The sequence below is a fragment of the Microtus oregoni genome, unplaced genomic scaffold (genome assembly GCF_018167655.1).
Source record: "Microtus oregoni isolate MIOR12 unplaced genomic scaffold, Mior012 000043F_ref0000047, whole genome shotgun sequence".
NCBI lineage: Eukaryota > Metazoa > Chordata > Mammalia > Rodentia > Cricetidae > Microtus > Microtus oregoni.
In genome coordinates, this window is record NW_024543210.1 from 13,574,233 (window position 1) to 13,595,045 (window position 20,813).

General features: G+C 46.7%; 1 protein-coding gene across 10 annotated transcripts in view; it reads left to right on the top strand.

Moving 5' to 3' along the window:
- Positions 1-20,813, top strand: part of Foxn3 (forkhead box N3) — a 375,166-nt gene that overhangs the window by 276,467 nt on the left and 77,886 nt on the right. The window lies entirely within an intron of this gene.

Consider the following 20,813-nt stretch of genomic DNA (forward strand, 5'->3'; position numbering starts at 1 on the left):
TGTCATAAAGTTGAAAAACAAAACAAAACAAAAAAAAGTGAGGGACTTAGGCTGCTCTACCGAGAAATACTTGGGAGTGAGAGCCTAAAGCGACATCACAATTCCAGCAGCAAACCTACCGCCTTTGGTTGGTTAGCAGTTGCTTGGCTTGTGAGCTGTTGAACAGTATATTGATATTTTCTAGCATAAAACTAATAGGAAAAATTAGCCAGAAGTGCTCAAGGTCTTCCTTGGCCCTCGAGTGTGGCACCGTCTTTTGGCTCACAAAGCGTAGGCAGTCTGGGCTGTCGAATCACCTCCCAGTTTGAGGATAATGGGGGAAGATTTGGTTTGGATTACACCAGGCAGGGCTACTTCACATAATTGGTCATTTCATCAATTCACAGTGTTTATTCTGAATGCCATTTAGGCTGAGAGAAATGATTTCAGTGTTTTAGCGGTTTCGACGGACTGGAGAGCCCTTCAGCTTTTGTACTATAGACACCAAGCAGAGCCGCACGAGGGGACCAGCCTGTTGTCTAACAAGGGACCTGGGGCACATAGAAACACAAGTGGGTCTTGTTGGGAGGCTTGCAGGAGCGGCCAGCTGGCAGGTGTCTCCAAGAGCCTGTGTCTAAGTTTCTGTGTTACAGTTTGTATGTGTTTGAATTAAAAAAGAAAATTAGCTTAGAGACGTCTTTTTTTCTTAATAAGCAGAGTAAATTCTTGTTTGGGGTTTCTCCTTTTCCACCCCACCCCAACCACTACAAGCTCAGATTTAGTTTCTTTCATTTAAATGTCACCATAGCTTGAATTATTTTCATGAGTCTGTGTTTCGTAATTAAGGATATTTCTCACGCTGGTCTGCCCCTTCATCTGGCCTCTGATGTGTTTGCCCTAAGAGGACATAAGACACATCCCCCTCCACCCCCTTTAGCTTCTTGCCTTCTGCTACAACTTGGTACAAGCTGGGCCTGACCTTCCCTGCCACCGTTTCTGTTGCTTTGTCCCGTCTTGAGCCTCATAGCCCCTGAACTTGCCGGAGTTTTGTTCAGGGAGAAGCTGCACCCAGCAGATCACCCTGGCTTGCTTTAGCGCTGCGTGTCCTTGGAGAAGCGCCTCCCACACCCATCCACACACCCCCCACGATCTGTGAGCTTCTCTTTTCAGTTTTGTGTCTGGCTGAAGCTACCCAGGAGAGGCCCAGGGCCCGTCTCAGCTACTCAGCCTAGCTAGAGAAGAAGCCAGTAGCTGTGAGCACCGACAAGAACTCCTTCTCAAACTTCCCCCATCAACAGCTGATACCCTGCCTCCTCTGGTTTCCCCTCACCTTCCTTCTTCAATCTAATAGTGGGTCGCTATTACTCTTATTATTATTATTATCAAATATTATTATTATTATTACCACTTCTGTGTCCCTAGCATGCAGTGAATGAAGCAAAGTAAATCCTGTCACACACCACAGGTTTTTCTTTCCCTTGGCTACTGACAGCCCACAGGATGTTAGTGCAATGGAAAGAAGTCCTTAGAGGCATTTTCAGTGCATGGAGCAGGATTAAGCTGCCACAGGCCCAACAGCCAAATGAGGAGAGGAGACTGGTTCCCTTGCTGTCAGATGCCTGCTGTGTCTGGGTGTGCACAAGGGCATGTGCCATTGGTAAACCATGCGTGAGGACGATCTGCGGGGCACTGGAATTTGTCCTGTTCTGTGTTGGCTTCGTGCATGTCTTCCCACCCGCCCCACAGCCTTCATCTGTGCTGCTGCTCCGCCGTGTGTTTTACTGCTGTATCCATGAGGGAGTTCCCATTTGATTTTATCTCATAGCACAAAAGGCTCAGGGGCGACTTACTCAGAAAACTCAGGTTCTGAGTCATATCCCCAAGCTCTGGTCCTCAGTAAATTCCATGGTTTTAGTCAAGATGAAACCCAGACTCCATTTTTCTCCACTGTAGGTTCAGGAACATCCCTCTGGGACAGTTTCCTCCCTGAGGACCAGCTCTGATCCATCCTAACCACTGTCCTATAAACAATAGATTAAAGTGAACTGTGGAAGAAGTGTTTCCCTCGGCCAGACGTCTTTCGTGGGTCCTAGAAGATGGGTACAGTGGACAGTCAGTCATCAAACAGCACAGATTTCAAAGCCCTCACAGCTTGTCAGGAAGCAGTATGGTATAGATTCAGACAACCTGGAAAGACGTCTTGGCTTGGCTTCCTAAGCAAGTAGCTTAACCTTCATATTAGACCGATTTCTGTTGTTAAAGCAGAATAACCAAGGAAGGCTAGATTATATATATATATATATATATATATACATATATATGTATATACATATATATATACATATATACATATTTATATATACACATACACACACAGAGAGAGAGATATTTCGCTCACAACCTCAATCAAAGTCTCATGATCCCTCCTTGACAAGGGCTTCATGACAGTGGTGGCACAGTGATAGGAACACACAGAGAAAGTGATGGAGGAAGGTCATTGGCTAATAAAGGAACTGCCTTGGCCCATTTTATTGGTTGAAAGATAGGTGGGAGGAGTAGGCAGAACAGGACGCTGGGAGGAAGAGGAAGTGAGGTCAGACTCCACATCTCTCCTCTCGGGAGCAGACGCCTCAGGGAGATGCCATGCTCCCAACTCCCAGGCAGACGCATGAAGCTCCGACCCAGGATGGACTAGGCTAGAATCTTCCAGGTAAGACCGGTTCTCACAGATTATTAGAGATGGGTTGATCGGGATATCAGAATTAGCCAGTAAGGGCTAGAGCTAAAGGGCCAAGCAGTGTTTAAATGAATATGGTTTGTGTGTTGTTATTTCGGCCATAAGGTAGCAGGCGGCTGGGGTGTTGGGGATGTAGCCCCGCCGCCGCTCTTATTACTACAAGAAAGGGTCATGTGGAGAAATAAAAACCAGAGAAAGACATTTTCAATTTTAGGTATATGGTTGTTTTACCTGCATGGGTATATGTGTACCACATATGTGCAGTGCCCACAGAGGCCAAAAGAGGGCATCACCTGTAACTGGAGTTACAAATGGTTGTGAGCCACCCTGTTTGTGCTGGGATCAAACCCAGGTCACTTGTAAGAGCTGCCAGTGCTCTTAACAACCAAGCCACCTCTCTACCACTGTATAAATAAATAAATCTCGAATAAATCTACCACCCCTGAGGGACTTGTCGTGTTCACCCTTGGCAGCTTTCTCTCCTGTGAACTCACTCTTCAAGACCAGCATTAATCCCTTCCTAGGCCGTTGTCCTTACTGATAGAGCCACCTGCCTGTTGCCTGTGTCTCCCAGGGGTTCACTCTCTCCATCCTCAAGGAGAAACATTCTTACAATGAACTCCAGACACTCTACTGCATTTCCATGCTGAGCGCCAGCCTCGCCAGCATCTCCTTCTGCACCCAGAAGGATTTGGGGACCGTTGGTCCAAGGCACTGAGTTCTCTCATTCAAGGGTCTACATCTCAGGTTTTGTCTGGTCCTCTGCCCCCATCACTTTCCCAGCCCTGGGCTTACTGATGTCTTTCATCTCGTTCACAGGCTGACTCTTTAGTTCACAGTACAAAGGAGGAATTCACCTCTCGAATAAATCTGTTTCTTGCCCCCAGGCACACCCATTAAAAAATCTCCACTCCAACAGAAAGGGGGCGGCCCCTCTCTACATTTGCCCTCCAGTGCTCGCTGCCTTCTGTCCTCTTTGGCCCTGGATAGACTTTGGTTTTGGAGGAGGAAGCCCTTTGTTTCTTGGCATTGTTTGTCTTTTGTTCTGTAGTGAGTAAAGATTTTTCTGGAGCAGCAGTAACAGTCGTGGCTGTTCTGCTTAGAGGTGGAGTTAAAGGGGTGCTCAGTGGCACCTCTAGTTTTTTTGTGTATGCTTTAGAGCATGCTTTTACACTCAGTAAAAAAACACAAGGAAGTTCCATTTTTCGAAGAGTCTGTTAGTCCATTTTGATCTTCGCTGGTCCCTTTATTTATTTATTCTGGAATAAAGGCTCTTTTGCAGCCCAGGTAGGTGCCCACGCTCCTGGCCTCACTGCAGAGGGTGAAGTGGAACCTTGGAATTAGCCAAGGCCACGACCCTCAAGCTGCTCACCTGCCTGATGTGCACCTCCTCTTCCGGCCCAGTCTAAAAAGCAAGAGTCCCAACTTTGTGAAATTGGTGAGGATTACAAGGCAGTATGTGTGCGCACCGAGAATTCATTCTGTTCAGGATGACATCTGTGCAGAGTCCTGCAGTTTTGTAAGGTGGCCAGTGCCTTCCCCCTCTAGCTACAACAAATAAATAGCAGCAGCAACAAGACCTCTCCCCCGGAGCGGTAGCTCCTTTACAGCTGTTTAAGACCATTTTTTTCAGCCTCTGGTGCATGGAGGCAGGGAAAGACTCAGGTTCTCCTTCCTGAGGACATCTCACGGCATTCTTGCTGTATTTGAAAGACTGTGATCCTGCGGAAATGTGACAGAGGGAAGCTCGCTGGGCTGGGCTGGAGTTGCCTGTGATGCATATGTCTTGTTCTTCCGCGTAGTCTCCTGGTTATGCCAGAATATAACCAGATCCCAAAATTTGCAGGGATGAGGATCGATGGGTGATGGCATCCAGCCAGTGTGTGTGGTGGTAAGGAACTTAGGCCATCCCTGAAGACCAGGTCCCAGCAGAATGGGCCCCTCCTCAACAGTTACTGTTCTTCTTGGCCTGTGGATTGTTTGTTTTAGGGGGTTTGGACTGCTTATGTAGCCAAGGCAGGACTGAAACTTCTGAGCCTCTCAAGCCCTGGAGTTCCCGCTGTGTGCCGTTGTGCCTAGTTCAAACTATGAGTCTTTATGGGGTGTGCTCAGGTAATCTGATTCTGCTAATTGGACACCAATTACAGGCATGAATTAAGAGGTGCATGTCTCTGCTGTGGTGACATTTGCCACAAGAGACTGTAGTCAGCATCTTAATCATACTGAGCAAGATTGTGACAAGGTCTTAATAAAGACCAGAAGTGTGAGACCTATGCAGAGACCATGTTATCCTCAAACCCTGCACTCAGCCTCGGGTTTCGCACAGTAGGGGAACGAATTGGTCATGGAGTTGTGTTCCTGTTGTGGTCCATGTCAGCTGACTCACAGATGTACTGCCTACTAGTAATCAGACCGGGGCCTGTTTCTCCTCCTGTGGGGCCACTGTGTGCTTCTATGGCCTACACCAGTTTTTTTTTGGACACTCCCTGGCCATGATGACAGGTCAAAGGTGGCCACGTGGCCCACTCCAGGCCCTGCTTCTCCACTATGCCTTTTTTCTTGGTTTCTGAATCTCTATAGGATTTGCTGGTACCACTCGCAAACTATCCTGGCCTCCTCTGCACTCCAGTTTAGAACCTACCAGAGTTAGAGAAATGGACCTGCCCTCCCTGTGTGGACGAGTTAAGCCTCGGTTTTACCTAGACCAGCACAAAGTGAACTTTTCTTGTGTTCAACCAAAGGTCCTGACCAATCAGACGCCTCTAAATCAGTATCAGTTCAACTAATGCATATATGTCACTGATGGCTTCTGTGTGTCATGCAGCTTCAGCTTCTCTCATGGTTGTCGTCGTAGGAAGGGGGCCCTTAGTGTTTTGATCATCACCTAGGGTACCAGGGGAGCTTTCCAGGAGGACAGTTTAAGCCAGCAATGCCAGGACCTTTGTCATTTTAATGATCTCTGATAACCACATACCGGGCTAGAGCCACAGAGTCACTGGTTTGCATACTCATTGCTTTAGGTACTGTCCACCTGCTCTCACAGATGGAGAGAAACAAGCCCAAATGAGGTATTTGGGCAAAACTTGTTGTGTATGTGTATAACTGAATACGTAGCTACAGGTATATGCCGATGTAGTTATGCTTTTGTGTGTGTGTGTGTGTGTGTGTCTTTTGAATGATTGCCAAGTTCAAGTCTACAACTTAAAAGGTATTTTTGGCAGACCCTGTTCTCGTCCGAGTTCATTCATGTCCATCAAACGCCATTTGTGGTTAGATGGGCGTTTGTAAGCGAGAGCTACAGCCACCCCCTTCCCCGGCTGCAACCCTCAGCAGACAGGCACGTGAGATGGAACCCATTTTCTCATTTAGCATCTCTTCTTCCCCTTCTTGCCATCTGAATTCACTGAGCACACTTTCAAGTCTCATTAGAGGAGTCTTAATTTAAGAATTAAGTTGGGAACTAGCAAGTGAGATTGAGGGGCAATGCCTTTGGTTCTGAACTGGATTTTCATTACTCAGTTACTTTTCAAATTATACTGATTTCAAGTGTGACTTTTTTCCCTAAATAGATTGGGAAGCCCAAAGCCCCCCCCCCCTTTTTTTATCTGCAGCTCCATTCTTCTCATCCTCCTGACCCCAGGGGCACCTCACCCCCACCTGCTGCTTGGTCTCTCTGAAAGTCTCTGCCCACATCCTTGTGGTCCAACTGTCCTTTCCTTCTTCAAGTCCCAGTGAGCACCGCAGTTCAGGTCGGGTGGCCCTGGCAGCCTTTGTGGCCACTCCATGCAGCAGTTGTCATTGTGTTCCCCGCCGTGTGTCTGCGCCCCACATGAATTGCCTGTCCACCCCCTCTGCTCCTGGGACCAAACCACTCACCATGCCCTTGTTCCCTTCCGGGATCATGCTGCTGTCTGCTCTCCTTGACTCCCTCCCTATGAGGAGTAACGGCAGCTATCTTTAAAAAGGCCAGCAATGTTTTCCCTCCTAGTTCATGTTTTTTGTTTTTGCTTTCCAAGACACACACGTACGCATACACGCACACTTGCATGCACACACATGGTGTTGCGGTCCTAGAGTTTGGTAGGGACTCCTTTACTTTGTGAAATTGGCTAAATGCCGGATTTTTACCATTTCAGCCATCAAAAGATTCATTTTGTTTGGAAACCTGAAGTGCTGTTGTGATTGAAATGTGCACCCTGAACTCAGCCTGCACCTCATGCCCTGCTCTTTGGGAGGGTGGATTTAGGAGATGTGGAGGCGCCAACCTCAGCCAAGACTTGCCTGATCATTCCCTTCTTCTTCAAAACCCACAAAAGGCCTCTTGTCCTCTCATATCTTTCTCCAGCTGGACGATAATCTATTCAAGGCTGGAGGGTTTCTTAGCTCTGTCCCTCGTACCTCCCAGGGAACATTGATTAGAAAAGAAATCACAAGTATTTGTGTAACATATGCGTGTGTGTAGGGGTGGGGGAGGGGGAGAGAGAGAGAGAGAGAGAGAGAGAGAGAAGAGAGAGAGAACTGTAGGAACCCCACCTCCGTTCATGTTGAAGCCCCACCCCCAGTGGGGTCTGCATTTGGGTATAGAGCCTTTAAAGAGGTGATTGAAGTTCAGTGAGAGTAAAGGTGAAGACCGTCCAGTAGGACTGGTGTCTTTATAAAAAGAGAGAGAGACAGCAGGGCCGTCCTGTGCTGCAAAAGAGGACGTTGCCTACCTGCAAGCCAAGGAGAGGCTTCTGGAGAAACCAAATCTGCCAGCCCCTTGCACTTAGACTTCCGGTGTCCAGCTCTTTGTGCAGCTGAGTTCCTGCTTGCATCATGACATCTGCGGCATTTGAATAGTTAATACAGCCACCAGCTGTCCACTTACCTTGTTCTGTAAGATTGGAAGTCTAAGAATAAAATTCAATGCTAAAGGGAGTTTTGAGAAGATCTCAAGCTTCCCATTTAATATTAATCCTCAGCAATGGACAGCTGAATTCTAGCCCTCTTCTCCCTTTTACCAGGAAGCGGGGAATGTGTCCAGATCTCTCTCTCTCTCTCTCTCTCTCTCTCTCTCTCTCTCTCTCTCTCCCCCTCTCTCCCCCCCTCCCCCCCCCCTCTCACACACACACACACACACACCTTGGGAGGGAGAGTAAATGTCTTTTTCCAAGTTCTGGGCCTCTGGGAAATTATCTTAGCCTGACCGACACTATATGACCTTGATGGTTCTGTATTCTCATAAATAACTGCAATTATCATGAAGGGGACAAAGCGGGAGGAGCCTTGGTAGATCTACATGCTGGCCTTGGACCTTCTGCTGACTAGCTGGGTTTGCTTGCATGTGTAACCTGACCTTTGTGTGCCCATGGCTGTGTTTCTCAAAATATCTGTGTTGCTGTAATGGGCAGTTACTTTCTCCTTTCTCAGAAACTGACCCAGACTTACTTGCAAGTGGAAAGACTCCCCCTGCTACCAAGCCATATATCTCCCCATTTTTATGTGCATGCGTGTGTGCGTGTGCATGTGTGTGTACACACTCATGAGTGACTGTGTACAGGTGTACGTCTGTGCACATGCTTATAAAGGCCAGGGGTATTGGTCCTCAGATACCATCTCCCTTGTTTTGAGACAAGGTCTGTCACTGGCCTAAGTCACCTAGTAGGCTAGCATGGCCGGCTGCTCAGTGAACTCCAGGGCTCTGCCTCCTGACAGCTGACATTATAAGCACATTATGTCCTCCTAGCTTTCTTTACATGGGTTCTGAAGGTGCAACTCTGGTCTTTGTGTTTGCAAGTCCAAATGCAAGATGGCCCATCTCAACCCAGACCTTGCAATTCAGTTTTAAAACGTGCTCGTTAACACAAAGACTCTGGTGTGCAGTGTGAACTCAGGCGGTTATTTAGAAACCCACTAACTTAGGTAGGCTCTATAGCAGACTCTAAGGATCGTAGTTCTGTGTCACCTTCTACACAGTGACCAAATAAACTCTTGCCATCATCTGTTGTGGGCTTTTTGTGAGATGCCCCCCCTCCTCCCGCCGCCCTCCATGGTCATGGACCTTTGAATATTTGGTCCCCAGCTGGTGGCCCTGTTTGGGGAGATTTAGGAGGTGCGACTTTGATGGAGGAGGTGTGTCATTGGAGGCAGGCTCTGAAAGTTTAAAGATGCACTCTCTTTTGAGTTCACACTCTGCTTCATGCTTCTGCTCCAGCCGCCATGCCTGCCTGCTTCCTTACCATGGTGGTGATGGACTCTAATTAGAACTATAAGCCCTAATAACCCCTTCCTTCTATAATACCCTGGCCAAGGCTTTTAATTGCAGTAATAGAAAACTAACCCATCATCATTGATGGGCGTCGTTGTACCATTCTCAGGAGGGGAGGGAAGAGAAGTGTTTGATTGACGTTTTTTAGGCTTAAGTCCATACCTGTGTGCATCCTGCTGAGGGAAACTCCTTCTGTTTGAGTTGTAGAGCACTGGTCTCCTCGTGGTTTCAATGGCCCTTGTTTGCTGCAGTTGTACATAGCACACAGGGCCAGTTGTCTGTGTGGACGCTCATGGGGACCCCTTGGCTTGTGAGCCCTCCAGTTTTCATCTGATTGTTTTGGCTTGGTGTTGACCACAGCCAGGGATGGTGTAGAAAGACAGGCCAGGATTTGATTAGTTCTGGAGTGCAAGGTTATGTCTGGAGAGACAGAAGATGGGTTCCCCAGGTGCTGGCAGCCTTCTGAGTACTTGGGGCAGTCTCCCTGAGCTCCATGTATGGTCCTTGCTGAGTGTATGCTGCTTCAGGGGATCCTTATGCAGACCAGGCTTTGTGTACGCTGCATCAAAGGGAAATGTTCAGCAATGAATAGCAGCATCCATTTCATTACACTTATTTGATTTCGGTTTTCTATTACACACAAGGAGTGAACCTCAGAATTCTCCCATGATTAAAAAATAGGTCTCACAAAGATTTTGTTGAATCAATGTTAATTTAGAGCTGGGAGGAACACAGACTCACAGGAATGTCTTTGACAATTCAAGCGTGTTTTAGGTAGGCCCTCTGAACTTGCTTGTATTGATATCATTAGTGTGATATTTAGATTCCATCTTGAACAGGCCCGCTGAGCTGACAAAGATTACAAGAATGTCAGTCTCTCCCCCCGGTAGTGTTTTTTTTTTTTAATTTCATAACCAGAAAGTTCATTCACAAATGTAGGTTAAGATGAACTTATATGATTATAAAATTAATTTTGGCAGAGACAAAGAGAAAAGTTTATAGCAGAAACTTTGGAAATGTCTGTGCCAAAGCACATCCCACGATCTATGTAGACAGAAGCAGTTACCTACCCATCTTGATGGGTCATGGTTGGCAAAGTAATTGGTTTAGAAATTACTATTCAAAACACACCAGGCATTCTGCTACTGAAGAAAACATAGTGCTTGTAAGCTTCCGGGATTTTGAAAACACACAGGCTTGAGTCACTGGGACTTCTAATTTGCAGCGCCATACAGGATAACTGATGTCGTCTTCAGCCAAAGGTAGGGCTGATCACGCTCGCACCCTTGGAGGCTGTCAGGAGAAAGAGCATCCTTTCTTTGCAGGTTTTCTCAAAGAGATGTGGGTACTCAGCAAAGCCTGTCAGATCAATGGACCATTTGTTATCTTGAATTAAACCAAGAGCTTCCATATCTCAGCCTTTGGTTAATGCTACCTCTTAAGTTTTCAGATTCCTTAAGAGTGTGTTGCAATTAAAGCAAAAAACCTATTGTTCTTAAATGGTTAAACATGAAGCAGTATAATTACCTGTCCCCCAAATTGGGAATATTCCAGAATCTGAAACTTTTTGAGTACTTCTCTGCACACCCCCAAGTGGAAGCTCCCACACCTCCGCTCCTAGGTGGTTGGATCCAGTATACTGAAGGCATTGTTCAAAATTACCTTTAGGCTACATGTATAAGAAACACAAATGAGTTTCCTGTTTAGACCCATAGTTCATGGTCAAGATAGCTCATTATATGTCTAGAAAATTATAGAAAGAAAGCTTGCCTTTTATTTATTTTTTTTTAATTTTCCAGGTAAATGCAACTCAGCCTATATGCGGAAGTGGATTTAGTATTGGGTGTCCCTGGATATAGATTTTGAAACTATCTTATTCAGAGATGTGTTTCCCTTGCTTTCCCAGAAGAACGAACAGCTTTACCATCTGTTAGAGTTGGGCGCTCGAGATCTACTCTTCCTCCTTAGCCAGCTCTCTCTGTGTGTTTAGGGTTCGGATCTAACCAGAAGCATTGGCTTTCCTGTACCAAGCTCATTTAAAAAACATTTCTGATACATATGGGATAATGGTTCTGATGGTAATATACCACATGTTACCCTGGCTTCGTGTGTGTGTGTGTGTGTGTGTGTGTGTGTGTGTGTGTGTGTGATGCATGAGTTCAGGCATTGGCTAATCACAGTCTCTGAGTAAGGAGAGCCTTCAAGCCCCTGGCCATCTGCACCCTCAGTGGACAAGCAAGAAAACTGGAGCAGGTATCAGACCTTGTCTGCCAAGGCAGTTTCTCCCCAAGACAACCCAGCCCTCCTTTTCTTCCTTCCTTTCTCAATGGAGCCATCTTCCTTTCTTGTCTTAGTTAGGGCTTCTATTGCTGTGAGGAGATACCATGACCATGGTAACTCTTACAAAGGAAAAGATTTAATTGTGGCGGCTTACAGTTTCATTGATTTAGTTCATTATTATCATAGTGGAACACAGTGGCATACAGGCAGGCATGGTGCTGGAGAAAATGCTGAGAGTTCTACGTCTTTATATTTATTTTTATTTTTTTGAGACAAGGTTTCACTATATGTAGCCCTGGCTGTCTTAAAACTTGCTCTGTTGACCAGGCTGACCTTGAACTCACAGCGGACCCAGTGGCCTCTGACCATGCTGGGATTAAAGGTGTGTACCACCATTTGATCAGCAGGCAATAGGAAGTGAACTGTATCATTGGGTGTAGCTTGAGTGTAGGAAACCTCAAAGCCTACCTCTACAGTGACACACTTCCTCCAACAAGGCCATGAGTACTCCTACAACGCCACACCTCCTAATAGTGCCACTCCCTATAGGCTTATGGGGACCAATTACATTCAAACTCTACACTTCTCTTCTGGGATACTTAGAAATATGCACAAGGAGAGGACAATCCCTAGCTCTGTATTATAACAATTATATCAGAGGGTTTATCTTGCTGTATTTGTGGTCCTACCTCTGGTGTTCTCTTCTTTCGGGTTTTTTTTTTTAATTTTGTTTTGTTTTGTAACTTTGAGTTGTTGTTTTGTATGTAGCCTAGAGTTATTTTAAAACAGTGTCTTACCCCTTAACCCAGGCTAACCTCACTTGCTTTAGTCTGCTGGATATTTGGGATTACAGACATGTAACACACACTTGACTTGGTCATTAATTTACAACATAGACCTTGTAATATAAAGCAACATGCCATGTTCCATGCCAGCTGCCTTGTGCATTTTATGTTTGTTGTATCAGATTACACCAGGAATCCAAGAGGGAGAGGACAAACTTCAGTATGTGAGTCAGTATGTCAGTGCACACTCAGTGTTCACACAGTGACTCACTCATCTGAAAGAAGATGTCTCTCAGAACATGTCCCCATCATTAAGAAGCTTGTGACTAATTTTCTTGACCTGCTGAAACCATCTTTGACATTGTGTACGGGTTTTCCCCTTGTCACCAGCAGACCATTCTGTTTGTACATATTGAGGCAAGATCAAAGCTTGCTGTACCAAGATATGCTAGCCACGAGCCCCAAATCAGATGGCTTATTTAGTGCTAGGAGGGGGAGAGAGCCCTGTGCTGGTCACCATCTGCATAGAGTATGTGTCCTGCTGCCCAGACTGCCCAGTGACCAGAGCCCGAGTGGAGAGTAGGTCCACCTTGAAAGCATGCCCACAGCAGGTAACAAACACTATGATTACATTTGGATAGTTTGTGCAGCTTAAACTGGGCGGGATGGGGGGATTTTGTCATACTGTTTATGCCGTTTGAAATATCCAAGACTGTCAACAATTTTATGCCAACCATAATCAGAAAACTCTAGATCTGAAATTCAAACTTGCAGGACTTCATTAGCGAGAATTATGTGTTGACTCTTTGTTTCTTACAGAAAATATTTTCTGCAGGTCATATGTAGACAATGTAAGTGACACATTAATGAATTTGCTGTTCATGGATCCTATCACTACAGTAGGTGTCTCACTATGTATATGCACAAATTCTCAAATCTGAAAAACATGCAGTCATGACCCTTTGTGGTCCCTACATTTTCAGGTAAGGAGTATTTAATTCATGTCCATTTAAACAATGGAAATTGTGATCCAGGTATGTTGTCTGTTGCATCAGACTGCAGGCTTCCAGCCTCTGGTTACTTCTGTATATGAGGTCTGAAGAGCAGCCTAAGAAATTGCCAAAAGCAATACCATTTAAGAAGTTCAGTGGGGCTAGAGAGATGGCTCAGAGATGAAGAACACTGGCTGCTCTCCTAGAGGCCCTGAGTTCAATTCCCAGCAACCACATGGTGACTCACAACCATCCATAATGAGATCGGGTGCTGTCTTCTGCCTGCAGGCATACATGCAGACAGAACACTGTATCCCACTATAAGCAGAGACTGCTCGTTTGTTTGCTGACTGCCCAGACACGAATAATAACACAGAAACTATATTAATTATAATACTGTTTGGCCTATTAGTTCAGGCTTCTTATTAACTAACTCTTACATCTTAAATTAACCATTTATATTAATATATGTATCACCATGAGGCTGTGGCCTGCTAGTAAGGATCTGGCATCTTCCTCCTTCAGCAGCTACATGGCATCTCCCTAACTCCACCTACTCTCTCTATTTATCTCTGTTCAGATTTTTATCTGGCTTTCCTCTACTAAGCCATTGGCCCGAACAGCTTTATTCATCAACCAATAAAAGCAAGACATATATACAGAAGGACACCTCACATCATACCACTGTGTACATAATAAGTCTTTAAAGAAATAAATAGAAGAAAAAAAAGTTTGGTGTGTGGGTGTGGGTCTGCTGGACTGAGTTGCAAGTAGATGCAGAATTGACTGTCACTCCTGACTCGGAATTTATGAGGCTGTTTTTATGTTTACTTAAAACGTACTTAACATGCAGGTCACACAGGCTTCCAGATGTTCCATGACAATTGGAGCCGGAAGAAAATGTTTTTGGTGGAGAGCTGACCCCAAAGTGGAAAAGTTTCTCAGAGCCCTTGCCTCGACTTTGGCACTTCTTACCATCTGCTTGGCAGCCATTGCTGCAGAGGGCTGCATGTTGATGCCCCGATTTATTAATTTGTCTAACGCATCTCACCATGCTCCCAATAGTATTTGCAGAAGCTTACAAAAAATGCCTAGAGGTTTTTCACAAAGGAAACATAGAAACCATAAAGAAGGGAGAGAGGAAGCAAGAAACTAAGATGGCATGGGGGTAGCATGAATATGTAAGATTGGTACGTAAGTTCCATGTATTGGTTCAAAAGACATGCTGGTGTGTTGGTTATGTCCTTCGGCTACAACAAATACCTGGCTTAGCAATTCAAGGATGGGCAGGGTTTATTTCAGCTCACTGTTCGAGGGTACAGTCTGTCAAGGTGAGGACGGCACGGTGCAGGAGCCTGAGGCAGCTGTCACATAACATCCCAGTCAGCTTGCCTTTTTTTTTTTTTTTTAATATAGTTTAGGAGTTCAACCCATGGAGTGGTGCCACTTAGGTTTAAGATGGGTCTTCCCAGTTTAATTAACCCACCGTAGAGACTCCTAACAGATATCAGGTATGATTCCACGGAGACTCTAAATCCCATCAAGTTGAAAATCAAGATTACCCATCAAGGGCACTCAGTCACAGATTGAGCTCCAGCCTACTTATAGCTGGGCCAACAAAAGAACGTCACCATTTATATAGTTTAACTGCTGAGACGATTAAAACTGACTTGATGCTAAAAAGAGACAAAAGAGGTGCCTTGCTCTAAGACCTGAGAGACATTTGTCCTCTTGCTGCAGAGAGGGTGGGATGGTGACTGGAGGCAACTCTGTGCATCAAATAAGTGAAAGGGTTTGTGTGTGTGGTTTGGTAGGAAGTTCCTGTACCGGTCCTATGCAGAGCCATGGCCACTTCATTAATAGCCCCGGCATTATCCACCTGAGTCTGCCCAGAGGGTCATGGAATCTGGAGCTGATTCATCTGTACAGACACACAGGGGACCGCTGCTTCAGGCAGCGAGGAACACACACCCCTCTCCCAGCTAAACTACATGGTGGCCACCCCATGAAGTACTCAGCTGCAGAGTTAGTGGTGCATAGGTTACCCGAGTGTGTGCGAGGGTGGGAGAGTGGGGTTACAGTGACGAGGGGGTTCATTCCCCTCGGGGATGCTTCCTACCCTTCACCCCTCTCACGGAGTTTTTAGAAAATGAGATTGTGTAGCTGGAAAAAGTGTCATGGGAATGAGATGGCTGAAATGAAGTGTGTTGCATTGATCTTGAAATTATTACTTGGTTATGAAAAGTTGATGAAAGTTGCTTGCATTGTAAAAAGTAGGATTTAGTCAAGTGTTTTCAAGGCTTTCAGGGCCCTGCCTTTATCCCAGGATCTGCTGGTGATGACTCTTGCCCTGAATGTCAGGCCGTGCTCCTGGCAGTGTTGTGACTGCTACCGTCATTATCCCTGCCTGTTTCCAGAAGAAACCACGAACTTAGCACTGCATTGTGAACCACGCTTTCTCTTCTCTTCCTGTCTCCTGAAACTTCCCAAAGGACAGAAATGGCAAAGAACACAAATAATTGTTCTCTGTTCTGGAGGCCCAAGGCAGCTGGGGACCAAGACTCACGTAGTTCTCCTTGTCAACCAACAGCAAGGCCATGGAAACACAGCTACCCCCATCTTGCTGCCTCTCCATGCAATGGCCTACAGGGAATCTGTGATGATCTTTAACTCGTGTGTGTATGTGTGTGTGTGCATGCTCATATGCATGCCCATGCATATGTTATATTCATGTTGTGAGATGTTACCGATTTTGGTGGTACATGGGAGAACAATCTTGATTTCATTCTTCATGATGGCTTTTTCACTTCTCCAGATGAGAAGGACAAGCATGAATGCTCCCCCGCACTGTTGGGTTCAGTGTCTGAGGTTGGGGACAATTGCACGCACTCTGGGCTTTCCACAGGTGTGTTCTGACAGACCTCTGTTTTTTTTTTTTAATATTTATTTATTTATTATGTATACAATATTCTGTCTGTGTGTGTGTCTGCAGACCAGAAGAGGGCACCAGACCTAATTACAGATGGTTGTGAGCCACCATGTGGTTGCTGGGTATTGAACTCAGGACCTTTGGAAGAGCAGGTGATGCTCTTAACCTCTGAGCCATCTCTCCAGCCCCCCAGACCTCTGTTTTATATAATATTAGTGGAGAGCTAGACAGCTCACACCAGGACCTCAAGCCAAAGCTAGCCATCGTATTTCAGACCGCTTGACGATGCTTCACCTGTTAGGGAAGCCCTGCAAGGACTGAGAGAAACACCTTCCCCTGGTGTCTTCCAGGAACATCAGAGTATACACAGATTGGTAGGGAGATGGTTTGTTCTTAAGCAATTTCTTCAAAGGAGAATTCTTCAGTAGTGAGCTTCAAGTCAAAATTTCTGAGAGTAGTTTCTTCTACTGTCTTTGAGACTCTTAATGGTTTAAAATCAGTTTCCTTTATCTCTGTCTCCTGCAAAGAGTAAAACAAGTAAACAGTGAAAACATCCATCCCCTGCATCTTCATTCATCACACTGCATCCACCAAACTGGCAGTGTCCCCTGGACTCTGCATCCTAGGCACTATGGTCACGGTCACATCCCCTAGCAATGGATGGGTGTGGCCCGTGGCAGTAACTGACAGAGAGCATCTTCACCTGCCTTCCCTCCGGGAATTGAAGAACACTACATACAAGATGGGTGGCTACCAAGGGCTTCAGTTTTCAAATATTTGTTTCTCAAAAATAAACTAATTTGGGGGGGGGGGAGGGTATGATCAAACCTTTGCCGTCAAAACCACTTGGTTTTTTTCTTTTTCTTTTCTTTTTGCCCTACTAAGCTAAGTTTCTACTGAGGCAGGCATAATCTGTTCTTCAGAAGGACCAGTGTGAAAGTGAGCAGCGTGTACAGTGGAAATGCACAGCTTTATTTGAGGTCTGACTCTTTGAAGGGTAGACTCAGGGGGTCCCACTTGCTCAGGCTCTTGTTGACCAGATACCAACCTCTGGTCTTATGGCCAGATTTTCACTGAATGATGAATGAGCCAGTACCAACCAAGTAGGTCAGAAATAGAAATCAATGAAGATAAACTCTACCAAGAAGAGAGCTGCGTGCGAGACCGATGGAGCACAGTGGGGCTGGCGGATGCTTTTATTCTCATAGATAAGGGAATGGAAAAGGAAACCTGTGTATGGCTTAGGGAAGAGCCACAAGGACCAGGGCCGACGTGGCTGCCTCCCAGGGTTAGAATGAGGAAGAATGAGCGAATAGCCAGGCGTTCTGCTCCTTAATGGCTGGTACAGCAGTTGCTTGCTTCTCGCTGTTCCTGGGAGCCAGGCGCCAAGCATCTTCATCAATCATACGTTTGCAGCTGTGTGACCAAAATAGCTCTCCACGCAGCCTGTTTGTCCTGGCCTCGTAGAACGCGACAAGACCGCAAGGTCACCTAAGAAGGCTGATTCCTGCCCTGCTTCCCTCATTTTTCGGACTGCCCGTCAGGTCCACCTGCCTGTTTAGGTCTAACTCGCCCCTTTGATCTCTGGTGACACAATCTTGCCAGCTGATTGATTTTCGTTTGTGGGAGATTGAAGGGCATTATGTGAGAGCCCTTTTTATGCCAATTGTTCCACGAGAAACACTCTATTTCCCCATTGGAAATGACAGCAGGTGTCCTTAAAAAGGCAGTGTGGTGTGCAGGAAGGACAGGCTGTTTGCCTAGCCGATGGCAGGACACTGGAGGAAGTGTGTTTATTAAGGACTTCTCAGACGTATGCCTAGGGGAGCAGTTACCTTATCTTCCACGTGGGATTCTGAAGGACTGGTTTCCTTAGGTGTCTTGGGACTCTTTTTTTCCCCCCCTTTAAACGAACCACTTGAGACTGCTTTTAGAAGGATGGAGGAATTACTCCATATAGTGTCACTTCTGTCTTTGATTTCCCCAGAGGCCCCTTTCTTGATGATAAGAAAATAAATATAGTGGGTATGCCTGGGGTGTGTTTTGAAAATCAAAGATGACTGACCTCTGTCCGGTCCCAAGGGGCTCCTGTAGGTCTCGTTAATGGTCTAGTTAGAATCCTGTTTGTACAGCAGACTTTGAGAAGTGCACGGAGCGAGGTTTATGCAGTTGATGAGGAGCTGCATGGCCACACAACGAAGGCAGCTTTGATGGGACCCTTTCTTAAGACCACTCTGGGAAGGAGGCAAGGTGGGGAGATGACTCATTTGGTAAAAATGCCACAAACATGAAGCCCGAGTTTGGATACTGAGGTACTCCACACTGAAAACAAATCCAGGAACAGCAGTGTAATCTGAGCGCTAGGAATGGGTGACAGGAGGATCCTGGTTGCTCATTGGCCAGCCAGCTAAATCAGTAGGTTCCAGGTTCACTAAGAGAGCCAGTCTCAAAAGGTGTGGTATGGTGTGTGTGTGTGTGTGTGTGTGTGTGTGTAAGTTCCTGACTTTGACCTTAGGCCTGCACACATGGAATGGACCCCCCCATCCCACACCCGTGGACTCACACACAAAAAGACTCCAGCCAGCCTCTGTGTGAGGGAATAGACTTTTGTCCAAAGGCTTTCCCCACCCTTAGGATCTAGTGCAGCGTCTGATGTGGAGTGGGTGGGTGGGTGGGTGGGTGGGTGGGTGGGGCTCACCTTCAAAGGCAGCCTGTGCCGGGTAGAAACACAGCCCTTGGTCTTCCTGTGTCCGGCTTGAATCTGCACAGGCAGAAACTCGGACTCTGGTAGAATCACCACATTTGTGGAAATGAAAGCAAAACGCAGCAGTGTGGATGTGTTTGTGGCTAGTGATGAAAGTGTCAGTGTGTGAATTTCTTGAGAGATGCTTAACAGTACACTGTGTCCTTAGCTGTCCTTGCCCTCGGGAGGCTCTGATAGGGAGTCGCTTGCTTGTCTGGATGCCAGGCAAGTGTCACAGAGCAGTCTCTGGCCTCCAGGAACTTGGCCCCCGAGGATCTGAGCTGCCCCAGAAGAGCCAGTGTGGGACATTCACCTGGTGGATAACGAAGCTTCATTGATCCCCACGGTCAATAGAGCACTCTGGCCATCTCCGCTAAGTGCCTCTAAGAGCTCATCGGTGGGAGCTGGTCTGCAGAGGGCTGCGTGGGGCTGCGGAGGCCAGGGTGTGATCGGCAAAGGTGGCCTTGGGGACGCCGGCTCTGAAAAGCTGAGAGGGACACAGTGTTCTTCTGGACACTGGAGGGGCAGTGTGTGCTCAGACGTGCGAGTTTGTTCTTTAGGTCGCCTTTGTTCTGTTGAAACAGTTTTCATAACCCAGCTTGGCCTCACCCTGGCCTTGAATTCCTGATCTTCCTCCCCTACCCCCTGGTACTAGAATTACAGGTGTGTGCCATTATGGCAGGCTCTGGAAGCAGAACGGGGATCTTGTGGGGTGCACAGGCTGATGGGGGATGGGCAGCACCGGGACACTGAAACACAGGTGGCTTTGTTGACCGGGCAGATTGGTTTTGAAATTTAGAGTTCAGGAAATTTCACAGATACTGGCACGTGTTCCAGAGCAGCTGCAGGCAGATGTGAGTGGCCCCTGCACTGTTGCCCGGGTGCCCTGCTTTCCTCGGCCTGCCCACGTCACCGTATCCACACTTCACTCAGACCTCTGGGCTAGAATGCTGAGTGGGGAGTGTGCTGGCTGCATTGTGAGGCCTTCCAGGTTTGTGTGGTCAGGCAGTGCTGTAGAGAGTCGGACAGCATGAGTCACGGGACCATGCTGGAAAGTGGCTCTCCCAAGCCCAGACTCAGTTCTAGGCACCTCAGCTCGCTTTTTCTCCCTCTCTGCAAATCCTGGGGGGGAGGGGGGTGTGCTATCAGGACTTTGCTTCCCAGTTGGAGAAACTGAGCAGCACAAGTTCCATAAGGGCTAGTGTGTGAGTGGTCATGTCATGCAGGTCAGCGGGTGACACCCCTGAGGGAAGCAGCCAGCTCCCTTAACTGACGCTATAGGACTGGTACACTAACAAGTACAAAGATGCCCAGAATACTGAGATGGCAGTGCTGGATGCTTTGAGGGAGCCGTGACCATGGATCCAAACTCAGATACAGAATTTGGCCAGGATAGCCTTTGCTGGAGAATGGAACCGGAGCCTACATGAGGACAGCGGAATCAGGAAGTGGCCAGATTAGGGGCTCCACAAGAGAGTACAGAGAAGTTGGTGGGGTGATGGCAAATATTTTTATTATTTATTAGTATTTGGAGGCCTACAACAGGCATGTGTCTTCACATTCCGATTCTATGAGCCTTAGTTGAATGTTGATTCTCTTCTGTTCATTGGCAAGTTGGCTTGGTGCTCCAGCCCAAAGGAATTTGTTCCCACTAGCCAGACTTTTTGGACATGACCTTGAGAATAAATATCACACACATACCATTTTCCTACCCTGTACTTTAAAAAGAAAGTTTTTTTCCTCTTTTTTTTTTTTTTTTTTTTTTGCCTGGGTATGCTAGGGGAGAGTCCTTTATTTCCCCTCCTTGGGGACAACAGGTAGCAAACGGGAGACCACACCTAACAGGTGATTTGAACTTGACCCAAATCTTCACCTTGAAGCATTGCAAAGATGTGCTGACCCCTGGGAGCCTTCCCTGGAGAAGTCCTCAGGATCACTTGCTTAACAAACCCTGGGCCCAGAGGGAATTGTTATATCGCTGTTGGAGGCCCTTTCTCCGTGCCCACGAACCTTGTGCAGACTGGCTAAAGGTGCCGCCAGACAAGCACTCCCATTGGCCTGTATCCTCCAGACCTAGGGCAGCTTCCACTCTGCCCTTGATGAATACTGACAACAAGGAAG